The sequence below is a fragment of the Nomascus leucogenys genome, chromosome 3 (assembly GCF_006542625.1).
Source record: "Nomascus leucogenys isolate Asia chromosome 3, Asia_NLE_v1, whole genome shotgun sequence".
Lineage (NCBI taxonomy): Eukaryota > Metazoa > Chordata > Mammalia > Primates > Hylobatidae > Nomascus > Nomascus leucogenys.
Genome location: NC_044383.1, coordinates 52778433 through 52798873, shown reverse-complemented (window position 1 = coordinate 52798873; position 20441 = coordinate 52778433). Strand labels below are relative to the sequence as shown.

Sequence of the window (20441 nt, the reverse complement as noted above, 5' to 3'; positions counted from 1 at the left end):
AGGGGGCGGACAATTGTTTGGACAGAGAAGAACCTGGAAAAAAACTGCTATGTTGGGATTGGTTACTAGGATGTTTTAGAAAGAAGTATATAGATGGAACTTTTGAAATGGATTCAGAGTGTGAGGATATTATGCAACATGTAAAATGTGAATGTTCACTAAAACTAGTTGGGACTCTCGATTCTCTAGTGGTTCTCAGTTGGCCTCTCTTCCAAGCTTCCTTACTGCTTGGCCAATAAACTCCACAATCTTGCTGGCAGAGTCAGATGCTATGTGGCAACAAATACTTCCCTACTCCACAGCTTACTGGCTTTCGCCTCTGCTGAATATTTAAATTGCCAGAACCAGTGAAAGAGACCAAACCTAAATGTGTTAATCTCTGATGATCCAGCCAACCACAGATTTTGGATTAAAATATTGGGCCTCTTCCATCATGAAGGGGATAAAAGTTTTTTCAAACTAGACTAGGCATTTACTCTGGATTAGGATTTTTCTTCCATTCCTGCCAGCAACTCCATCTCTGGGCTTACATAACACTTTATTTACAACGTTGCTTCTGACCAAATTACTAATTTTATGTGGACACAACTGAGATAATGGCCTAAAAATCATAGAATTTACTGTCTTACCGTGTACCTTATCCCACAGAACCACGTGGCCTTACAGAGAGTTGAAACTGTCTGAAAACTGAATGGAAGTAAGACCACAGGTAACATCTAATAAATTAGACTGCTATCCAATGTGAAGTGTGTATATTCTCTGAATCAGGCCAGAGTGTGTGTTACAACTTTTGCTCTCACAGCTAATGAAACCTTCACAGGGTGTTTCCATTCTTCCATTTCTGTGTCCTGCTAGCCTGTCTCAGTGCCTTGACAAGAAGTTTTAGAACACAAGGATAAGTTACTCCATCAGAAGACCCTACAATGGTCTCACTGAATTGGAGTCTCAAATTGCCATTTGTCCATTTCAAGCTCTTCATGCTGCAGGTCAAAGATGCAAAATAGAAGGTATCGATCTTGATTATCAAGGAGAAACAGGTTTGCTGGGAGTGGGGTTGTAGTATATTTAGACCCCAAGGTCTTATCTTGGGTGCCTCCTAGTCTGCCACATATAGGAGTTAAATTTATTGGAAGACTCCGGAAACCAGGTAGGACCACCAATAAATTCTATTCTTCAGAAATCATAGTTGGATTTACCTCATCATGGAAAAAGCCTCAACTGCCTGCAGTGTTGGCTGATGAAGGAAAATAAAATATTAAATGATTAATGGAGAATGAAAGCATAAATATCAGAAGTAGCCTTCTGACAGCAGCAGAAAAATAATGTCTTAATTCGGGTTCTCTAGAAAGTACAGCATAAGGCACAGTTTATATAGTAATGTTTTAGGGATGAGTGTTCAATTCCAGGAAAGCAATAGTGAAAGGAAAAAAAGAGAAATGAGTCAGAAAGAAGAAGCAAAGAAAGAGTAGTGCATTTTATAACTTTCCAAGTTTCTTAAAAGAACCCAGCGATTTCTAGGTCAAGGGAGTTTTTAGAGAAACCATATAAAACCATTACCTCTAGGAATGGTCCGTTATAGGCAGGAAGGGGATGCAATGAACCTACTGGATACTTCACACTCTCCTTTCTTTCACTGGTCAAAGTTCAACCAACGGGTAGATAACAGCCCCTCTCTTCCAGCTTGTGTTAATCAGCGCCTCTTACTAACTTCGGAAAAGTCAGAGATTTAGTAGTTTTATTTGTAATGAACCTGGGCACTGGGGCCGATAGACTATGTGGGGCCTGGCAAAAGCCCGGACCTTGAACTGAAGGAGGCTGACATTATCTGTAATGTTAGGAGGTGAAGTGAAGTCCATAATAGACAGGGCTTAGCGACTGTTCGGAGCCATTCTATCCTAATGTAAGGTAAGTCCTTGTATTAAATGGTTCTCACGCTGCTGATAAAGACATAACCAAGACTGGGAACTTTACAAAGAAAAAGAGGTTTAATGGCCTCACAGTTCCACGTGGTGAAGAGCCCTCACAATCATGGAGGGAGGTGAAAGGCACATCTTACGTGGCAATAGGCAAGATAGAATGAGATCCGATTGGACGGGGTTTCCCTTATAAAACCATCAAATCTCATGAGACTTATTTACTACCACAAGAACAGAATGGGGGAAACTGCCCCCATGATTCAATTATCTCCCACTGCTCTCTCCCACAACCTGTGGGAATTATGGGAGCTACAATCCAAGATGAGATTTGGGTGGGGACACAGCCAAACTGTATCAGTCCTGAAGGCCTAGAGTACGGAGGGGTCCTCAGAATGTACTAGCACATAGACTTGATTGTGTACTCATGAGCTGTGGTGTCTACTCATATCTGTACCCTTTCAGTGTCACGATCTGATTTAAGTGATTTTAACTTGTTTATATTTGTTCCCTTTCTCTGTTCCTTTCTTCTTAGATGCAGGGTATGTAGGTAGTGGCTAGTTTTAACAGTTTTTAGTTCATAGTTTAGAGAATATCCAAAAGCAATAACTAGAGGAGGAATAAAAACACTGTGAGAATTTGAACTTGAAGAAGATGGCATTAACTGTTGAAATTTTTGTTAACAACACATGGAGACAAAGAAAAGCAAAATTATACTTGTATAAGTGATATTTGCATTGTTTTAGCTACATGCATATTGTTGTAATTGTTATTGTTTGGAAGTTTGAGGTTGGAAGAAGGAGTCTTTTGAATTGGAACAGATGAAGCATTGACTCATATTTCCCAATATCTTGTGAGCTTTACATATATTAATTTTAAGGATGACATGGTATTTGCATTTATTTTATAAATAGATATAACAACTTCAGACATTTCAAATTAATTTTTCACTTTGTCAAAACTACAAACACACACATGCATGCACACACACACATATATACATATAGTTAACAAAACACTCACTCAAGAATGTCATAAAGTATAGCAAAACTAAGATATGCTGAACAATACAATCAGCTAAACCTTTGTTTACATTGGAATTTAAATTGCATATTTTGGAGTATACACAAACTTGAAAACAGAGAAAATTATAAATTATGCCAAAATAACCACATTTAAAGAAATTTTGGAATTTTTAATAAATGAATCTCACTAAAAGAGAAATACAGTTAATTAGAATTTTATGTAAAGACAGCCTAGTTTGTATTCTCTCCAACTTCCTTGATAGAAATCTTGAACTTTATTTTTGCTTAAATAAAATATTAATTCATAGTATTTTCAACTTTTAGAAAGATTGGAGGTGGCAAACTTTTAATATGTTAAAAGAGGAAAACTGGTTATTTAAATATGATTGTTATCTACCAGAAATTTATATTTTTTTCTATCCACAGCCAAATGTCATTTCAAAATCCTTTCAATTTCTTGTCAGAAAGCCACTGGACCAACTAGAGCACTTTAGCCAAGTGGTAGAAAAATATTGCTCATAACAGGTGCACTGTATTCTCTAACCATCCTGTGATAGGCCAAATCATTTTCTGCAAAGTTAATGCCATATTGGAAAGAGAATAATAGCCACAAGCATAAAAACAAGCAATATCATATAACATTTTCTGATTATAAAAGTAATATATTAATGTAGAAAATTCCCAAAGTTGAGATAATTTTAACAAGAAAATAATATACTTTATTATATTATTCAGTTAATTTATGATACTCTAATAAGGTAGACTTCTGGTTACATGCAAATATAAATATGTATGTACACATTTTTGAGATGATATATATAATTTTGAGGATTATATTTGATGTGTATAAATGTATATAAAATTTTTGCATTATAGTGTTTATCCTTCCTTACTGTTTTAAAGACTATGATCTATAATATGTACCTCACATTTCATGTGGATACACTATAATTTTCTGATTGAACATTTTATTGCTTATCTGTATTATGACAAATAATATAGGATAAAGATCCTGTTATATTATTTTCTTTCTTCTTTTTTCATTTTTAGGATAAGATTCAAATGCTCAGAAAAGGTATGAACAATTTTACATTTTTGATAACTGGATATTGTATTTCTTACCTGAAAGGTTCTAGTAGTTTACATTTCTAAGAGCAGGGTACTATATTTCCAGTTTCAGTGCAACTACACCAAAACTATAATTTTTCTTTTTAATTTAAAAAAATACAAACTATGTTTAATTTATATGTTTGTATAATAGTAATTTTAAAATCAAAGTTTAGCAATTTTTACTTTTCCCTTATGAACTGCCTTTCACAATCTCTATCCGGATTTTCGTAATTTTCTTATTAATGTGTAATAACAGTTCTTTATGTATTAAATATACTAACTATATATAACACACAATTTTTTCTGGATTTTTAGTTTCTTCAAATAATTTGTATTACATCTTAAAGAGAACATTTCAAAGTTTGAACTAGATTTACCTATCAATTTTTATTTATTTATTTTCTTACCCATTAAGCTGAGAAATTTAGATAAAAAATTAATCATACTTATCTCTACTTTCTTATGGTTTTACCTTCTGCTCTTAAGTATTTTATCCATCTGGACTATATTTTTGTGCTCAGATAATTTTTTAAAAAATAAATAATTACTCCAGCTCCATGTATTGATGAATCCTTCTTTATAAATATTAGTTTTATATATAAATAAAGAATATTTTAAGGCTTTCTGGCCTATTCCAATACTTTGTCTATTTGTTCAGAAACATCGCATCATTTTAGTTATTTTTTCCTCTATAAAAATATGTAACTGTCTAAAACATAAATCTCCTTTTCAGTTTTTCAGAATTGTCTTATCCCCTCTATCCATGTATTTTCTCAGATAATTTGTAAAAGTCCCTTGTCCAAGTTCATTTTTTTACTGAATGGTCCATTCTATTGAATTCTATTGAAATCCCATTGAAATGTTTCTGCAAATAGTCAAGCTCACTTTGATGAGTTTATAATATTTTGTAACTTTTTCGTCATTCACCTTTCAAATTTAGCACATACTATGTAGATATAAGGTATTATATGTATATAGCTTTACATTGTGTATATGTGTATATATATGTGTGTATATATTTTTGGATTACATATAAGAATATGTGTGTGTATGTGTGCATAAAAGAAATATATGTAAAAGAATATATATGTATGTATGTGTGTAACTATCAATCTATCTTCTTCCCATTCTTGCATTAAAATATTTTTAGCATCTATGGATGTAAAATTTTTAACTATCCATTTTGTGGACAGTAATGAAGTTTTTCTCTAATAAAATACTGAGATTTTGCATTATAACTCATTCTAAAGTATGCAGTTGGATTTAATTTTATTTGCATATTTTTCTTTAATTTTTATAAAAGATTATCTCTAGTTTTGTTTTTGTTTCAAGCTCTCAAATCTACTTTATAATGGTGAAAATATTTTCTACATCTTTCTATCATTTTATACTCTAGATGAATTTACATATTATAAGAAGTATCTTTCACATCAATTTTTGTTTGTTTGTTTGTTTTTAACTCACTGAAAAAATCTGGTTCCTGCATTATTTCTGGTAGTAATTTTGTTATAGCTTTTTTTTCTCTATCTCTGTTTTCTAGGCTTATTGGTAAACTCATCTTTTGGGTAATTTTTTAAAATTTTACTTAATAGGAAATCTTTCTTTTGACCTTGTATAAATATTTTGAAACATATTTTGTTGTGTCTGCATGTTTTAAATTTATTCTATTTTGTAGTATTCTCTGATACATTTAACTTCACTTGTTTCTCAATGATTTAATGATTCAAATACAAAATATAAAACAAAACAACAGTCCACTAATTTACTAAGAGTGTCCCTCAAAAGCGTATTTCTACAAAACCTCATCACAGTATTTCAGATTAGACTCCATAGAATATTTGGATTACATCTTGCTACGGCTGCTTTTGATTTCTTAAACACACGCTTTTGCTTTTCTTTCAGACCATTTATTTTGAAAAGACAACTTTGCTTCTTATGTACCTTTCATAACTTGCTATTGTCTTTTTAAAAATTGTCTTAAATCACTCACAAAGGAAATTTCACTCTTTGGAATGACATTATTTCACTTTTAAAGTAATAGCGGCATATAGATTTTCATTTGGAAGTTTTTGGTATTTACGAAGAAATAGATTAGGAGAACAATAACAACTACAAAATCTTTGTTAACTGCCATCTAAATAAGAAGGAAGGCAAGGACAAAACGCAATTGACCCATTCGTGATTAAAGCAAAAATGTGAGCACAAAAAACCTATTTTAAGGCAACCAAAGAATATGGAAAGTGGCTTCTATGATTCACTTGTCAAAGGTGAATACCCTTGTTTCTGAAGACAAGCCAGCTGAGAGATTATAATTGCTTTGTAGTTTCTTTCTACAAGTATTGGAACAGAAAAATCTAATTGTTAACAAAAAGCACACTGAGATTTTACACTTGAGTCAGCTTTTGCCGATTTCTGCTGTTGCATATTTTCTTACTAATAAAATAGTACCATTGTTGCATAAATTGCTTATTCTGCTTATCATGGAAATTTTCTATTAATCTGTAAACATGATAAAACTATATTATAAAATAGTTTTTAGGGGTTTATTTTTCAAAAGGTTTCCCCAAGTTTTATATGATGAACTCTTGCAACCCTATCCTACAGTTTTACAAAGAAATTTTTTTATTCATATACAATCCTCATATTCTACTGTTTGGGTAAGAACTTGTTTCACATGCATTCTTGAGTGAAATCTATTTCAAGAAAGGTCAATGTTGGATGGCTTTTTAGATGTTTAAATAATAACCCAACGTGAATAACAGTCTATATTCTACTGCATGGCCTTTTTGTTTATTCTAGATTTTAGATTAAGATTATTGTGTGGATTATATCAAACTAGAAAAAAAGAAGACAGGACCGGGTAAGTCACTGAATATTTCTGTTCTACTTAAGAGGGCTTTTAATTAATCATAGAAACTTACTGAAAATCTTCCATTGTTTTCCAATATTTTGAGTACCAAAGAAACTGACGTCTTGACATTTGTGAGTTTAAAAGAAAATATCAAAGAAAACTTTATTTGGTTGTTTTCCTGCATTTAATCAATAAAAGAAACTGGGAAAGCGAAAAAAATGAAAGTAAACTAAATATTCCATTTATTCGGATTTCTTCATTGCTTAATCTTGGTAGGTTGTATGTTTCCATGAATTTAACTATTTCTTCTAGGCTTTTCAATTTATTGGTATATAGTTACTCACAGTAGCCAATAATGATCCTTTGAATTTCTCAGAATCAGTTGTTATGTCTGATTTTTAGTATCTGATTTTATTTACTTGAGTCTTTTCACTTTTTATTAGTCTAGATAAAAATTTGTCAGTTTTGATTATTTTTTCAGAAAATAACTTTTTGTTTTGTTGATCTTGTATAGTGTTTTCTTCACTTCATTTCCATGTATTTCTGCTCTGGTTTTTATTATCTCTTTCCTGTTACTAATTTTGGGTTTCGATTGCTCTTGCATTTTTAGTTTCTTAAGATGCATCATTAATTTATTGGAAGTTTTTATTCTTTTTTTATTTATATTATAATATTTATATTATTTATTTATAACTAATAGTTATAAATTTGCCTTTTAGGACTTTTCCCTTGTATCTCATAGGTTTTGAAATGATATGTTTGCATTATAATTTGTTTCAACAAATTTTTAAATTTTCTTCTTAATTTTTTTTATTGACCCACTTGTCATTCACAAACATATTGTTTAATTTTCATGTTTGTATAGTTTCCCAAATTCCTTTCGTTGTTGATTTCTAGTTTTATTCCATTGTGGTCAAAGAAGATGCTTGATATTATTTCAATTTTTTGAAAGTTTTAAGATTTGTTTTTTGACTGAACATATGGTCAATCCTTGAGAGTGATTATGTGCCGATGAAAAGAACCTGTAAGTCTGTATATAGCCATAAAGTCCATTTCTTTTATAGTGAAGATTAAGTCTGATGTTTCTTTGTTGATTTTCTGTCTGGAAAATCTGTCCAATTCTGAAAGCGGGGTGTTGAAGGCTCCAACTATTATTGTACTGATGTTGTGAAAGGAAAATATCTTGGGGCCCCAAAATCACTAAGCTAAAGGGAAAAGTCAAGCTGGGAACTGCTTAGGGCAGAGCTGCCTCCCATTCTACTCAACGTCTCCCCTTTGCTCACTGAGATACATGCATATCTGGCTGCCTTTGGAGAGGCTAATCAGAAACTCAAAAGAATGCAACCATTTGTCTCTGTTCTACCTACAACCTGTAAGCGCCCCCCTGCTTCTAGTTGTCCTGCCTTTCCAGACTGAACCAATGATCATCTTACATGTTTATTGATGTCTCATGTCTTCCTAAAATGTATAAAACTAAGTTCTGTTCTGAACATGTTGGGTACATGTCATCAGGACCTCCTGAGGCTGTGTCATGGGCATGTGTGCCCTCAACCTTGGAAAAATAAATTTTCTAAATTATTTGAGACCTGTCTCAAATTCTTGGGGCTCATAAGATTTATCTCTCTTTAACTCTAATAATATTATATTTATCTGACTGCTCCAGTGTTGGGTGCATATATATTAATAATTTTTGTATCCTCTTGCTCAATTGACCCCTTTATCACTATATGGTGAATTTCTTTGTCTCTTCTTACAAATTTGTCTTGAAATTTATTTTGTCTGATATTAATATAGCTACTCTTGCTTTTTTTTGTTTCCATTGACATGAACTATCTTTTTTTTTTTTTTTTTTGAGATGGAGTTTCGCTCTGTCACCCAGGCTGGAGTGCAGTGGCGTGACCTCGGCTCACTGCAAGCTCTGCCTCCCGGAGCATGAGCTATCTTTTTACATCCCTTTAATTTTATTCTATGTGTATCTTTTTAGGTGCAATGTGTTTTTGTAGGCAACAAATCATTGGGTCTTGTTTTTTTATCCACTCTATGTCTTTTGATTGGAGAGTTCAGTCCAATTAAACTCAGTGTTATTACTGATAAGTAAGGACTTACTCCTGCCATTCTGTTACTTGTTTTCTGGTTGTTTTGTGGCCTTTTTTTCTTTCCTTCCTCCAAGTCTTCCTTTAAGAAAAGGTAATTTTTCTCTCATGGTATGATTTAATTTCTTCCTTTCTATTTTTTTATATCCATGGTATGATTTTTTGATTTGTGGCTATCATTAGGCTTGCAAATAATACCTTATGATCCATTATTTTAAACTGATAATTTAACACTGATTGCATAAACAAATACAGGAAAATAATACTAATAAGAACTCCACACTTTGTCCCCCCTTTTTAATTTTTATTGTTTTTCTTTAGCCCTATTGTACCGTCTAAAAAAGTTGTTGTAGTTATTATTTTTTATGGGTTTATCATTTAGTCTTTCTGCTTAAGAGTAGTTTATATATAACAATTACAATGTTATAATATTCTACAGTTTTCTGTGTGCTTACTACTACCAGTGAGTTTTGTAGCTTCTGATGATTTCTTCTTACCCATTAGCAGCCTTTTCTTTCATACTGAAGAACTCCCATTAGCATTTCTTTTAGTACAGGTCTCGTGTTAATGAAAGCCCTTGACTTTTGTTTTCTGGGACAGTCTTTATTTCTCCTTTATGCTTGAAGGCTATTTTCATCAGATATGCTATTCTAGGGTAAACATTGTTTTCTTTCAGCACTTTATATCATGCCACTCTCTTCTGGTCTGTAAGGGTGCTGCTTAAAAGTCTGCTGCCAGACATATTGAAGCTCCATTGCAGGTTGTTTCTTTTTTCTTGCTATTTTTAGGATCCTTTCTTTATCCTTGATCTTCAGGAGTTTTATTATTAAACACCATCAGATAGCCTTCTTTTGGTTAAATCTGCTTGATGTTCTATAACCTTCTTGTACTTGGATATTGATATCTTTGTCTAGGTTTGGGAGGTTCTTTATTATTATCCCTTTAAATAAACTTTCCACACCAATCTCTTTCTCTACCTCCTCTTAAAGGCCAGTAACTCTTAGATTTGCCTTTTTGAGGCTATTTTCTAGATCTCAGAGGTGTATTTTATCATTTTTTTCTTTTATCTCCTTTATCTGCGTATTTTCAGATGCCCCATCTTCAAGCTCACTAACTCTTTCTTCTGCTTGATTAATTCTGCTATTAAAGAACTATCACGCATTCTTCAGTATGCCAATTGCATTTTAAATGTCAGAATTTCTGCTTGATTTTGTAAAATTATTCCAATCTCTTTGTTAAATGTATCTGATAAAATCCTGAATTTCTTATCTGTGTTATCTTTAATTTCTTCGAGTTTCCTCAAGACATCTATTTTTATTTCTCTGTCTGAAAGGTCACATATCTCTGTTTCCTTGACATTGGTCCCTTGTGCCTTATTTAGTTCATCTGGTGAGGTTATGTTTTCCTGGATGATCTTGATGCTTGTGGATGCTCATATGTCCAGGCATTAAACAGTCTGGTATTTATTGTAGTCTTCACAGTCTGAGCTGTTTTGTGTCTTTTCTTCTTGAGAAGGCTTCCCAGGCATTCAAAGGGACTTGGGCCCCAAGCTCAATAACAGTGTGGCTTTTGCAGACTCATGGAGGCACAGCCTTCTTGGTGTTGGATAAGACCCAGAAGAATTCTCTTGATTATTAGGAAGAAATTATTTTTCTTTTCCATTACTTTCTCCCAAACAGTCTCTCTTTCTGTGCTGAGCTGCCTGCAACTGGTGGTGTCACAATGCAAACACCCCTGTGGCCACCACCAATGAGATTAAGCTGATTCAGAACTGAAGCCAGCACAGCACTAGGTGTCACACAAGCCTTGCTGTAACCACTACCTAACTACTACTTATGTTGACTCAAGGCCCTAGGGCTCTGTGATTAGCAGGTAATGAAGCCAGCTATGTTTGTGTTCTTCCCTTCAGGGCAGCAAGCTTCCTCTGGCCTCAGGCAAGTCCAGAGATGATGCCTGGCAGCCGAGGATTAGAATCTTAAACCTTAGAAATTTACCTGATATTCTACGTTACTGTGGCTAAACTGGCATTCAAACCACAATACAAGGTGCTTCTTGCCCTTCCCTTCCCTTTCCACAGGCAGAGGAACCTCTCCCTGTGGCCACCACCACCAGCAGCCCATGGCAGCATCTGCCATGACACTGCCGAGGTTCTTCAGTCAGCTTGTGGTGAATGCCACCAGGCCTGTGATTCACCCTTCAGGGCAGTGAAATCCCCTCTGGCCCAAGGCAGGTCCAGAAATACTCTCCAAGAGCCTATGCCTGGACTCAGGGACACCAAGAGCCTACCGGTTGCTCTACCCCACTGTGGCTTAGCTAGTACCTAAGGTTCAAGACAAAGTCCCCTTTACCTCTGCTTTTCTCAAACAGGAGTCTTTCACAACCACCACAGCTGGGAATGTGATGGGTCATACCTGAAACAAGCATGTCTCAGAGTCCAAGGTCCATGGTGTACTATCTGGGTATTGCTGCTGGTTATTCAGAGCCCAAGGGCTCTTTAGTCAGCGGATGATGAATCCTGCCAGAACTATTCAAAGTTCCTGTCCTTCAAGGTAGCAGATTCCCTTTTGGCTTTTGGCCCAGGGTATATCCAGAAATGTTGTCCATGAGCTAGACCCTGGAATGGGGGCCTCACGACCCTGCCCAGTGCCCTTATCCTACTGTGTCTGAGCTAGTATCAAAGATACATACAAAGTCCTCTTTACTGTTCACTCTCCTCTCCTTAAACAGAAGGAGAAGTCACTTTCTTTGCTGTTAGCTGCAATGCATGCAGTAGGGGGTGAAATGGCACAAGCACTTCCTTAACCATGTCAGCTCATTATCTCCCTAGGTCACATGCCAGCCTAGTTCGCTGGCTCTGAGCCCAGCCCAGTACTAAAAGTTGCATAGGAATTACAGTCCTAGTGTTCTATACTGCCTTTCAAGTTTACACAGGACCCAAGAGCACTTTGGCGTGCAGTGGCAAGGCTTGCTGAGAAACTCAAGTTTTGACCACTGGGATGGGCACTTCCCCTCTGGCTAGGTCTGGTCCTAATGCTCCCTCCCTGTGTGGGCACTGGCTGAGCCCAGAGCAGCTTTCCTCTCTGCTATGACAAGGAAGCACTAAGTCCAATGTAAAGTCTCCCTGTGGCTATGCTTTCCCTCTCCCAAGTGCACAAACTCTCCATGCCACATGGTGCTGTCAGGAGATGGGGAAGCAGTGGCAATTTAAAACTGTCTACCCTGTCCTAAATACCACTTTTAGAGATTTTCAGTTAAAACTAGATACTGTGATTTTTTTTTTACCTGATTTTTGGTTACTGCAATGGTGCTTTTCTATGTGCAGATAGGTGTTAAAATCTGGTGTTCCTGCAGGGTGATAAAATGATGTAGGCTTCCATTCCACCATCCTGCTGCACCCTCCCAGCTTTATTCTTTTTGCTTAGGATCGTTTTGGCTACTCTGGGTCTTTTTTTCTGGTTTCATGTAAATTTTAAGATTATTATTTTCTATTTCTGTGAAGAATGTAATTGGTATTTTGATAGGCATTGCATTGAATATGTAGATTGCTTTAGGAAATATAAACATTTTAACAATATTCATTCTTCCAATCCATGATCATGGGATGTCTTTCCAATTTTGTGTCCTTTTCAATTTCTTTCATCAATATTTTATTGTTTTCATTGTAGAGATTTTGTTTTACTTTTTTGGTTCAGTTTATTCTTTGGTATTTTATTTTATTTGTAACTATTGTAAATGGGATTGCTTTCTTGATTTCTTTTTCAGATTGTTCACTGTTGGCATATAGAAATATTACTAATTTTGTATTTTTTTATTCTGCAACTTTACTGAACTTGTTTATCACTTCTAACTTTTTTTTGCAGATTCTTTAGGTTTTTCTAAATATAAGATTATGTCATGGAAAGACAAGAATAATTTGACTTGTTCCTTTCCAGTTTGAATGTATTTTGTTTATTTATTTTGTCTAATTGTTCTAGCTAGGATTTCCAATACTATGTTGAACAAAAGTAGTAAAAGTGAGTGTCTGTCTTAGAGGAAAGGCTGTCTGACCATTTTACCCAATTAAGTATGATACTAGCTGTGGGTTTGTTGTGTATGGATTTTATCGTGTTGGGGTATGTTCCTTTTCTACTCTGTTTTTTGAGAGTTTTTATCACAAAGTGATGTTGAATTTTATCAAAATAGATTTTCCAACATCTATTAAAATGATCACCTGGATTTTGTCCTTTAATCTCTTGATGAAACTACTAAATGAAAACATTAGAGAAGCACTCTGGAAAAACGGTCTAGGCAACAATTTCTTGAATAAGACTTCAAAAGCACAGGCAAGTTAGAATGGCCATCATTAAAAAGTCAGGAAACAACAGGTGCTGGAGAGGATGTGGAGAAATAGGAACACTTTTACACTGTTGGTGGGACTGTAAACTAGTTCAACCATTGTGGAAGTCTGTGTGGCGATTCCTCAGGGATCTAGAACTAGAAATACCACTTGACCCAGCCATCCCATTAGTCCCAAAGGACTATAAATCATGCTGCTATAAAGACACATGCACACGTATGTTTATTGCGGCACTATTCACAATAGCAAAGACTTGGAACCAACCCAAATGTCCAACAACAATAGACTGGATTAAGAAAATGTGGCACATATACACCATGGAATACTATGCAGCCATAAAAAATGATGAGTTCATGTCCTTTGTAGGGACATGGATGAAACTGGAAACCATCATTCTTAGTAAACTATCGCGAGGACAAAAAACCAAACACTGCATGTTCTCACTCATAGGTGGGAATTGAACAATGAGAACTCATGGACACAGGAAGGGGAACATCACACTCCGGGGACTGTTGTGGGGTGGGGGGAGGGGGAAGGGACAGCATTAGGAGATATACCTAATGCTAAATGACGAGTTAATGGGTGCAGCACACCAACATGGCACATGGATACATATGTAACAAACCTGCACATTGTGCACATTACCCTAAAACCTAAAGTATAATAATAAAAAAAATAAAAAATAAAAAAAAAGAAGTATGGGATCACATCAACTTAAAAAACTTCTGTAAGCAAAGAGAACAATCAGCAAAGTGAAGAGACAACCCATGGAATGAGATAAAATATTTACCAACTACCCAATTGACAATGGATTAAAAGTCAAAATATATACAGAAGTCAAACAACCCAATAGGGAAAAACAAATAATCTGATTTTTAAAATGGGCAAAAGATATGAATAGACATTTCTCAAAAGAAGACATACAAATGACAAACAGGCATATGAGAAGATGCTCAATCAACATCACTGGTCATCGGAGAAATGCAAATCAAAACTACAAATGAGACATCATCCCATCCTAGTTATAATGGCTTCTATCAAAAAGACAGTCAAGGGGCCAGGGAAGATGTTGTATCTTGTGTTATGTGGCTATGCCTTGACCTATGCAGCCTCTTGGAGCAGGCAGAGGCCCTGAGCCCTGTGGGTCCTCCAGAACAGAGCTGGCCATATGAAGTGCTGTGCAAGCAGAACCTGGTGTTGACAGGAAGCAATTTTAGCATCCTCCTTGTAACAGCCATCCTTATGGCATTTTGGGTCTATAAGCCCATTTAGCATCAGTAACAGCCAAGTAAAGAAGTTCATCCATAAGGATTTGGGAATAGGTTATGTTGCACAAGTGCCAGTGGAGAAGTTGGATAAAGAGCTTTCCTACTTGGAAATTACTTTTGGTCTGAACAGTTGGTAAATGCTAAACCCTAAATTATTTAGAAAAAAAATCCACTAGCAATTATTTTTTCGTAACACTGTAATGCGAATGTTAGGTTGGTGCAAAAGTAATTGCAATTTTTGCCATTAAAAACAATGACAGAAACACAATTACTTTTGCACCACCTTAATAATTTACCACTGAGTCTGCTTCTTGGTGTTTCTTTTCCAACTGTACTTGTTAAAAGTAAGACCTGAAGTTTCCAAAGTTCATTGTTAAAGATGGAGTGCTTACAAGAAAGAAAACATGGTTAGCTTGTGAGTATCTATAAGAATCAGACTGGAAAGAACTAGTTATTAATGCTTGAAAATACTAATAAAAGGGAGACTTACAATGTACACATTCTGTATTTAAGAGTTATTTGGTCATAGTGGGCTAAGAATCACAAATGTGTGTGTGTGTGTGTGTGTGTGTGTGTGTGTGTGTGTGTGTGTGTTCCATCTGGGTTGGCCTAGAATGCTGTGGTTGAAAAGTGGTGTCAGCTATGGTGAGCTTGGGCCATCAATCAATTCTCATCCGTATCTGGTCCTGCACTCAGGTCTCTCCCTGAAGTCAGGATCACATCAGGTAGACGACCTGTTACTATGTGCACCTTTGGCTTGGAAGACCCTAGGTATGCATTGAAAATGTTACTAGTCGGCCCATCACAAAAAGGGCTCCAACCTGCTCAGACACATTAATCTCCTTGTGCTGCACTTGTGTTTCCAGCCAGTGGTCTGCAACCTGAGGCAGATTTTCTCATATTTGGAATCTAAGAGAGGGCCAGCAGGATCTCCTTTCAGCCCTACGTCGGGAGGGCCCAAGGAACAGAAGTACATGTTCACTGTATGGGCCAACGTGTGTTTACACAAATTTCATCTCAGCTTTGAAAATGCTGCTATTAGTTTGTACCCTTGGTAATCTGGATTTTCCCCCCTATTGAAATGATATTTTCATACTTAAAGTGGTTATTGATATTTACCTTAACATGCTAGATTCAATTTTATTTGTTATTAAATTGACGTGTTTATCTTGTGCTTCATTCAAGCACTGATTTTTTTTTATCAGGTATTTAATGTGAAATAATTGACGTAGGATACTGTAGCTGTTTAAGAATTTTGTAATCTTGTAACATTAAACCATTGAAATATTTACTGTTCTGTGCTTTTGTGCAAAATGTCAATTAAAACTAAAGTAAAATCCTAAAGAAAAAAAAAAGGCAATAATGGATGCTGGTGAAGATGTGGAAAAAAAGGAACCTTCATGCACTGTTGGTGGGAATGTAAATTAATAAAGCCACTATGGAGAACAGCATGTAGTTTTCTCAAAAAAAAAAAACTAAAAATAGTAGTACCATGGATGAACCACTGGGTATGTATCCAAAAGAAAGAAAATCAGTATTATCAAAGAGATGTCTGCACTCTCAAATATATTGCAGCACTATTAACAGTAGCCAAGATAATGGAATCAACATAAGTGTCCATCATTAGATGAATGGATAAAGAAAATGTAGTACATATACACAATGGAATATTATCCAACCATAAAATAGAATGAAATCCTGTCATTCATGGCAACATGAATGAACCTGGAGGACATTATGTTAAGTGAAATAAACCATGCACAGATAGACAAATATCACACATTCTCACTCCCATGTGGGAGCTAAAATATAATTTAATTCACAGAAATATAAAGTAGAATGATGGTTACCAGAGGCTGGGAGGAGTAGTGGGGAGGGGAGGAAAGGGGGATGATTAGTGGGTACAAAAATACAGTTAGAAGGAAGGAATAAGATCTAGTGTTTAGTAGCACATGAGGTGATGACAGCTAACAATAACTTACTGTATATTTTGAAATAACTAAGAGTGGAATTAGAATGTTGCTAATAAAAAAATGACAAATAATTAAGGTGATGATATTCCAATTATGCTGATTTTTATCATTACATATTATATACTTGGGTCAAAATATTACATGTGCCCTATAAATATGTCTAAGTATTATGTATTCGCAGTAATTGAAAGTTTTAAAAAGAGTTTTGAGTTATGCTCTAATTTATGCAAAATATCTGGTCTTGTGAAAATGGAATGTAATTTTGCAATTAGTTAGATGTAGAAATACCATAAATTTATGTTTTATTTTTGTTGATACATAATAATTGTATATATTTATGGGATACATGTGATGTTTTGATATATGCATACAATGTGTAATGACCAAATCAGCATAATTGAGACACCCATCAACTCAAACATTTGTCATTTAATTCTGCTGAAAATATCATCTTCAATTGGTAGAAACGTTAAATACATTAGTTTGAAGTTTTAATAAACATTCCCTTATTTAATGAGATTTAAATAAGAAATTATACAAAAAGGACACATTTTGAAAACTTTTCAGAATATGCTTTTGTAATCAGGCCTGAAGTACCTATTACAAACACTGTAATTTTTAATGTTGAATTTTCATAAAGTTGTGCACATCTACAGTGCATTTTTTAAACAGACTTTTAAAATTGATTATGTATAAATGTTTTATCATGCAGTCACTGTCAAGTAAAATGTATCTATAAGTGTAAAACACCAAATATTGTTTTGAGTGTTTTTGCTTTTATTGATGAATTTTAACTTCTATTGGTAAATGCAAGATCCATGAGTAGTTTGTTAATCTTAACTTTTCTTAACTAATCTTACTTATAGAATGTATTATGTAAATCACGGTATGTAACTAACGTATTTGTGTTCTATTTCTAATAAAAATATAAACATTTTTGAAGTAAAAATAGCAGTATGTTCATAAAAAATAAAAATAAAATGAAATGGTCCTTGAAAAATATCTTTTATTCTTCCTTTTTCTTACTTTTTTCATTTTTCATGAGTTTGTAACAAGAGTTCTTCATCTTTTGTTATGACCACAGCATATATATACACCATATATATGACATATGTACAGAGTTCTTTCTATATATTACATATAATTTAATTAATATATTGTATATTATAATATATAATATACATTATTACATATTATATATAGTACAATAGATATATATTATATATAAACTACATATAATATAATATATATTATATATAGCTCTCTCTCTCTCTCTCTCTCTCTCTCTATATATATATATATATATATATATATATATATACACTTTTTTTTTTTTTTTTTTGAGATGGATTCTCAACTCTTGCCCAGGCTGGAGTACAGTAATGTGATAATGTGATCTCGGCTTACTGCAGCCTGGACCTCCATGGGCTCAGTTGATTCTCCCGCCTAAGCCTCCCAAGTAGCTGAGACTACAGATGTACACTACCACATGTGGCTAATTTTTTTATTTTTGTAGACATGAGGATTCACTATGTTGCCCATGCTGGTCTCAAACTTGTGGGCTCAAGCCATCTGCCCACCTTTGCCTCCCAAAGTGCTAGGATTACAGATGTGTGCCACTGTGCCGGACCATAATGTTTTTAAATGCATAAAATAACATATAAATTATATAAATTATAAATACAGGCCGGACGTAGTGCCTCACTCCTGTAATCCCAGCACTTTGGGAGGCTGAGGCAGGCGGATCACTTGAGGCCAGGAGTTTGAGACCAGCCTGGCCAACAGGGTGAAACCCCATTTCTACTAAAAATAATACAAAATTAGCCAGGCATAGTGGTGGGCACCTGTAATCCCAGCTACTGGGGAGGCTGAGGCAGGAGACTCGCTTGAACCTGGGAGACGGAGGTTGCAGTGAGCCAAGATCGCACCATTGCATGCCAGCCTGGGTGACAGAGCAAGATTCCATTTCAAAAAAATATATGTGTAAATACAAACAGTAATTTTGAAGTGCAGGTATCAAAACTTTCAAAATGTATTTGCATTTGCGGTATGGTAATATATATGCTTCTTTATTAAAGGACAAAAGTGCAAGACGTTGGAGATGGTCTAGTAACTACTATAACTTTGAAGTGACTATAAATGTAAATAGTACTTTCTGTTCTATGTTATGGAGAAATATAATTTCTATTGATGACAAATTACAGACTCTGATAATATTACTATGATTATTATTTTATAATTTCAACGTTATTTTAGATACAGAACATACATATGCAGGTTTGTTCCATAGGTATATTGCATGATGCTGAGGTTTAGGGTATAAATCCTGTCATCCAGGTCATGAGCATAGTACCCAAGGGGCAATTTTTCAACTCTCCTTTCCTCCCTTTCCTGCTAGTAGTCCACTGGGTCTATTGATTTCATCCTTGCATCCATGAATACTCAATGTTTAGCTCCCACTTATAAGTGAGAATATGCGATATTTGGTTTTCTGTTCTGGCATATATTCAGTTAAGATAATGGCCGCCAGCTGTATCCATGTTACTGCAAAGGGCATGATTGTATTGTTTTTTATGGCTGCATAGAGTTCCATGGTGTATAGGTACCACATTTTCTTTATCCATTCATCCAGTGATGAACACTCAGGTTCATTCCACGTCTTTGCTATTGTACTATTAGTAATATTACTTAAATATTTTACCTAAATTGTTTAAAAAACCTAAGTTTCAATTAGAAATTAGTGAAAATAAAGATGCATTTTTTCCTTTCCAAATTCAAGGATTTTCTAAATGACTGAATCCAATTTAAGGACACCTGGCTTAACATAATTATGAGAAAGCCAAAATAGTAAAAGCTCAACTAGGTTCTAAAAATTATAGTTGTCTTATAAATCGACCTTTCTATAATTTGTGTCTTTGCTTTTCAGAATCACAGAAAAATTAACTATATATATATAAATTTTCTGTAATACTTCACTAAGATATTGGACTCACAGCTGTGGAAAAACTATGTAATTCTGGAAATTAATTATCAAAGCTGCCCAAATTACTCAATTACGACCTGCTTAGAGATAAAAATCCTCATTTACTATGCCACAGTAAAGTGGATACTGCTTTCTTTATTCTTTTTTCTTTTCTTAATGAGCTGCAGTTATTAGACAAGCAGTAAGTAATAGCATTCAGATCTAGGCCAATCAGCATTTAAGTCTTGAAAATATGGCACATTTTTCTGAATTAAAATGAAACAAGTTAAACTTTTCACTAATTAGTGAAACTGCATCATTTATGTAAAATGGTGATGAACTACAATGGATCAACTTTAGAAAAGGTCATATTTCAAATAAAAGTACTCTGCCACTTTTTTTTTTTTTTTTGAGACGGAGTCTCGCTCTGTCCCCCAGGCTGGAGTGCAGTGGCGCGATCTCGACTCACTGCAACCTCCGCCTCCCGGGTTCACGCCATTCTCCTGCCTCAGCCTCTCCGAGTAGCTGGGACTACAGGCACCCGCCACCACGCCCGGCCAATTCTTCGCATTTTTAGTAGAGACGGGGTTTCACCGTGGTCTCGATCTCCTGACCTCGTGATCCGCCCGCCTCGGCCTCCCAATCTGCCACTTTTAGTAAGATTCCATTAAGATCAGAAGTGGTGTTACTTATTTTCAGAAATGTTTTCAGAATTATTAAGGGATGAACAAATTTTTGTTCACCTAATAAAGTTCCTTAGTATAGGTTCAAATCAATCCAAATTAAACTTCTTCAACCCATCAGCTTTTTATTTTTTTTAATCATTCAGAGGAAGAATTATCTGAATGATTTTTTACACAATGCACTGAATGGAGGAACAATTAAACTGTCTACCCTGTGCATATATACA

At 34.8% G+C, this 20441-nt stretch overlaps 1 long non-coding RNA gene across 1 annotated transcript; it reads left to right on the top strand.

Moving 5' to 3' along the window:
- The first annotated feature begins 548 nt into the window (after positions 1-548).
- LOC115832340 lies at positions 549-15754 on the top strand. Its single transcript, XR_004027791.1, has 4 exons — positions 549-709; positions 3989-4013; positions 6848-6908; positions 15463-15754. It is a non-coding gene; the product is annotated as an uncharacterized LOC115832340 (long non-coding RNA).
- Positions 15755-20441: the final 4687 nt, after the last annotated feature.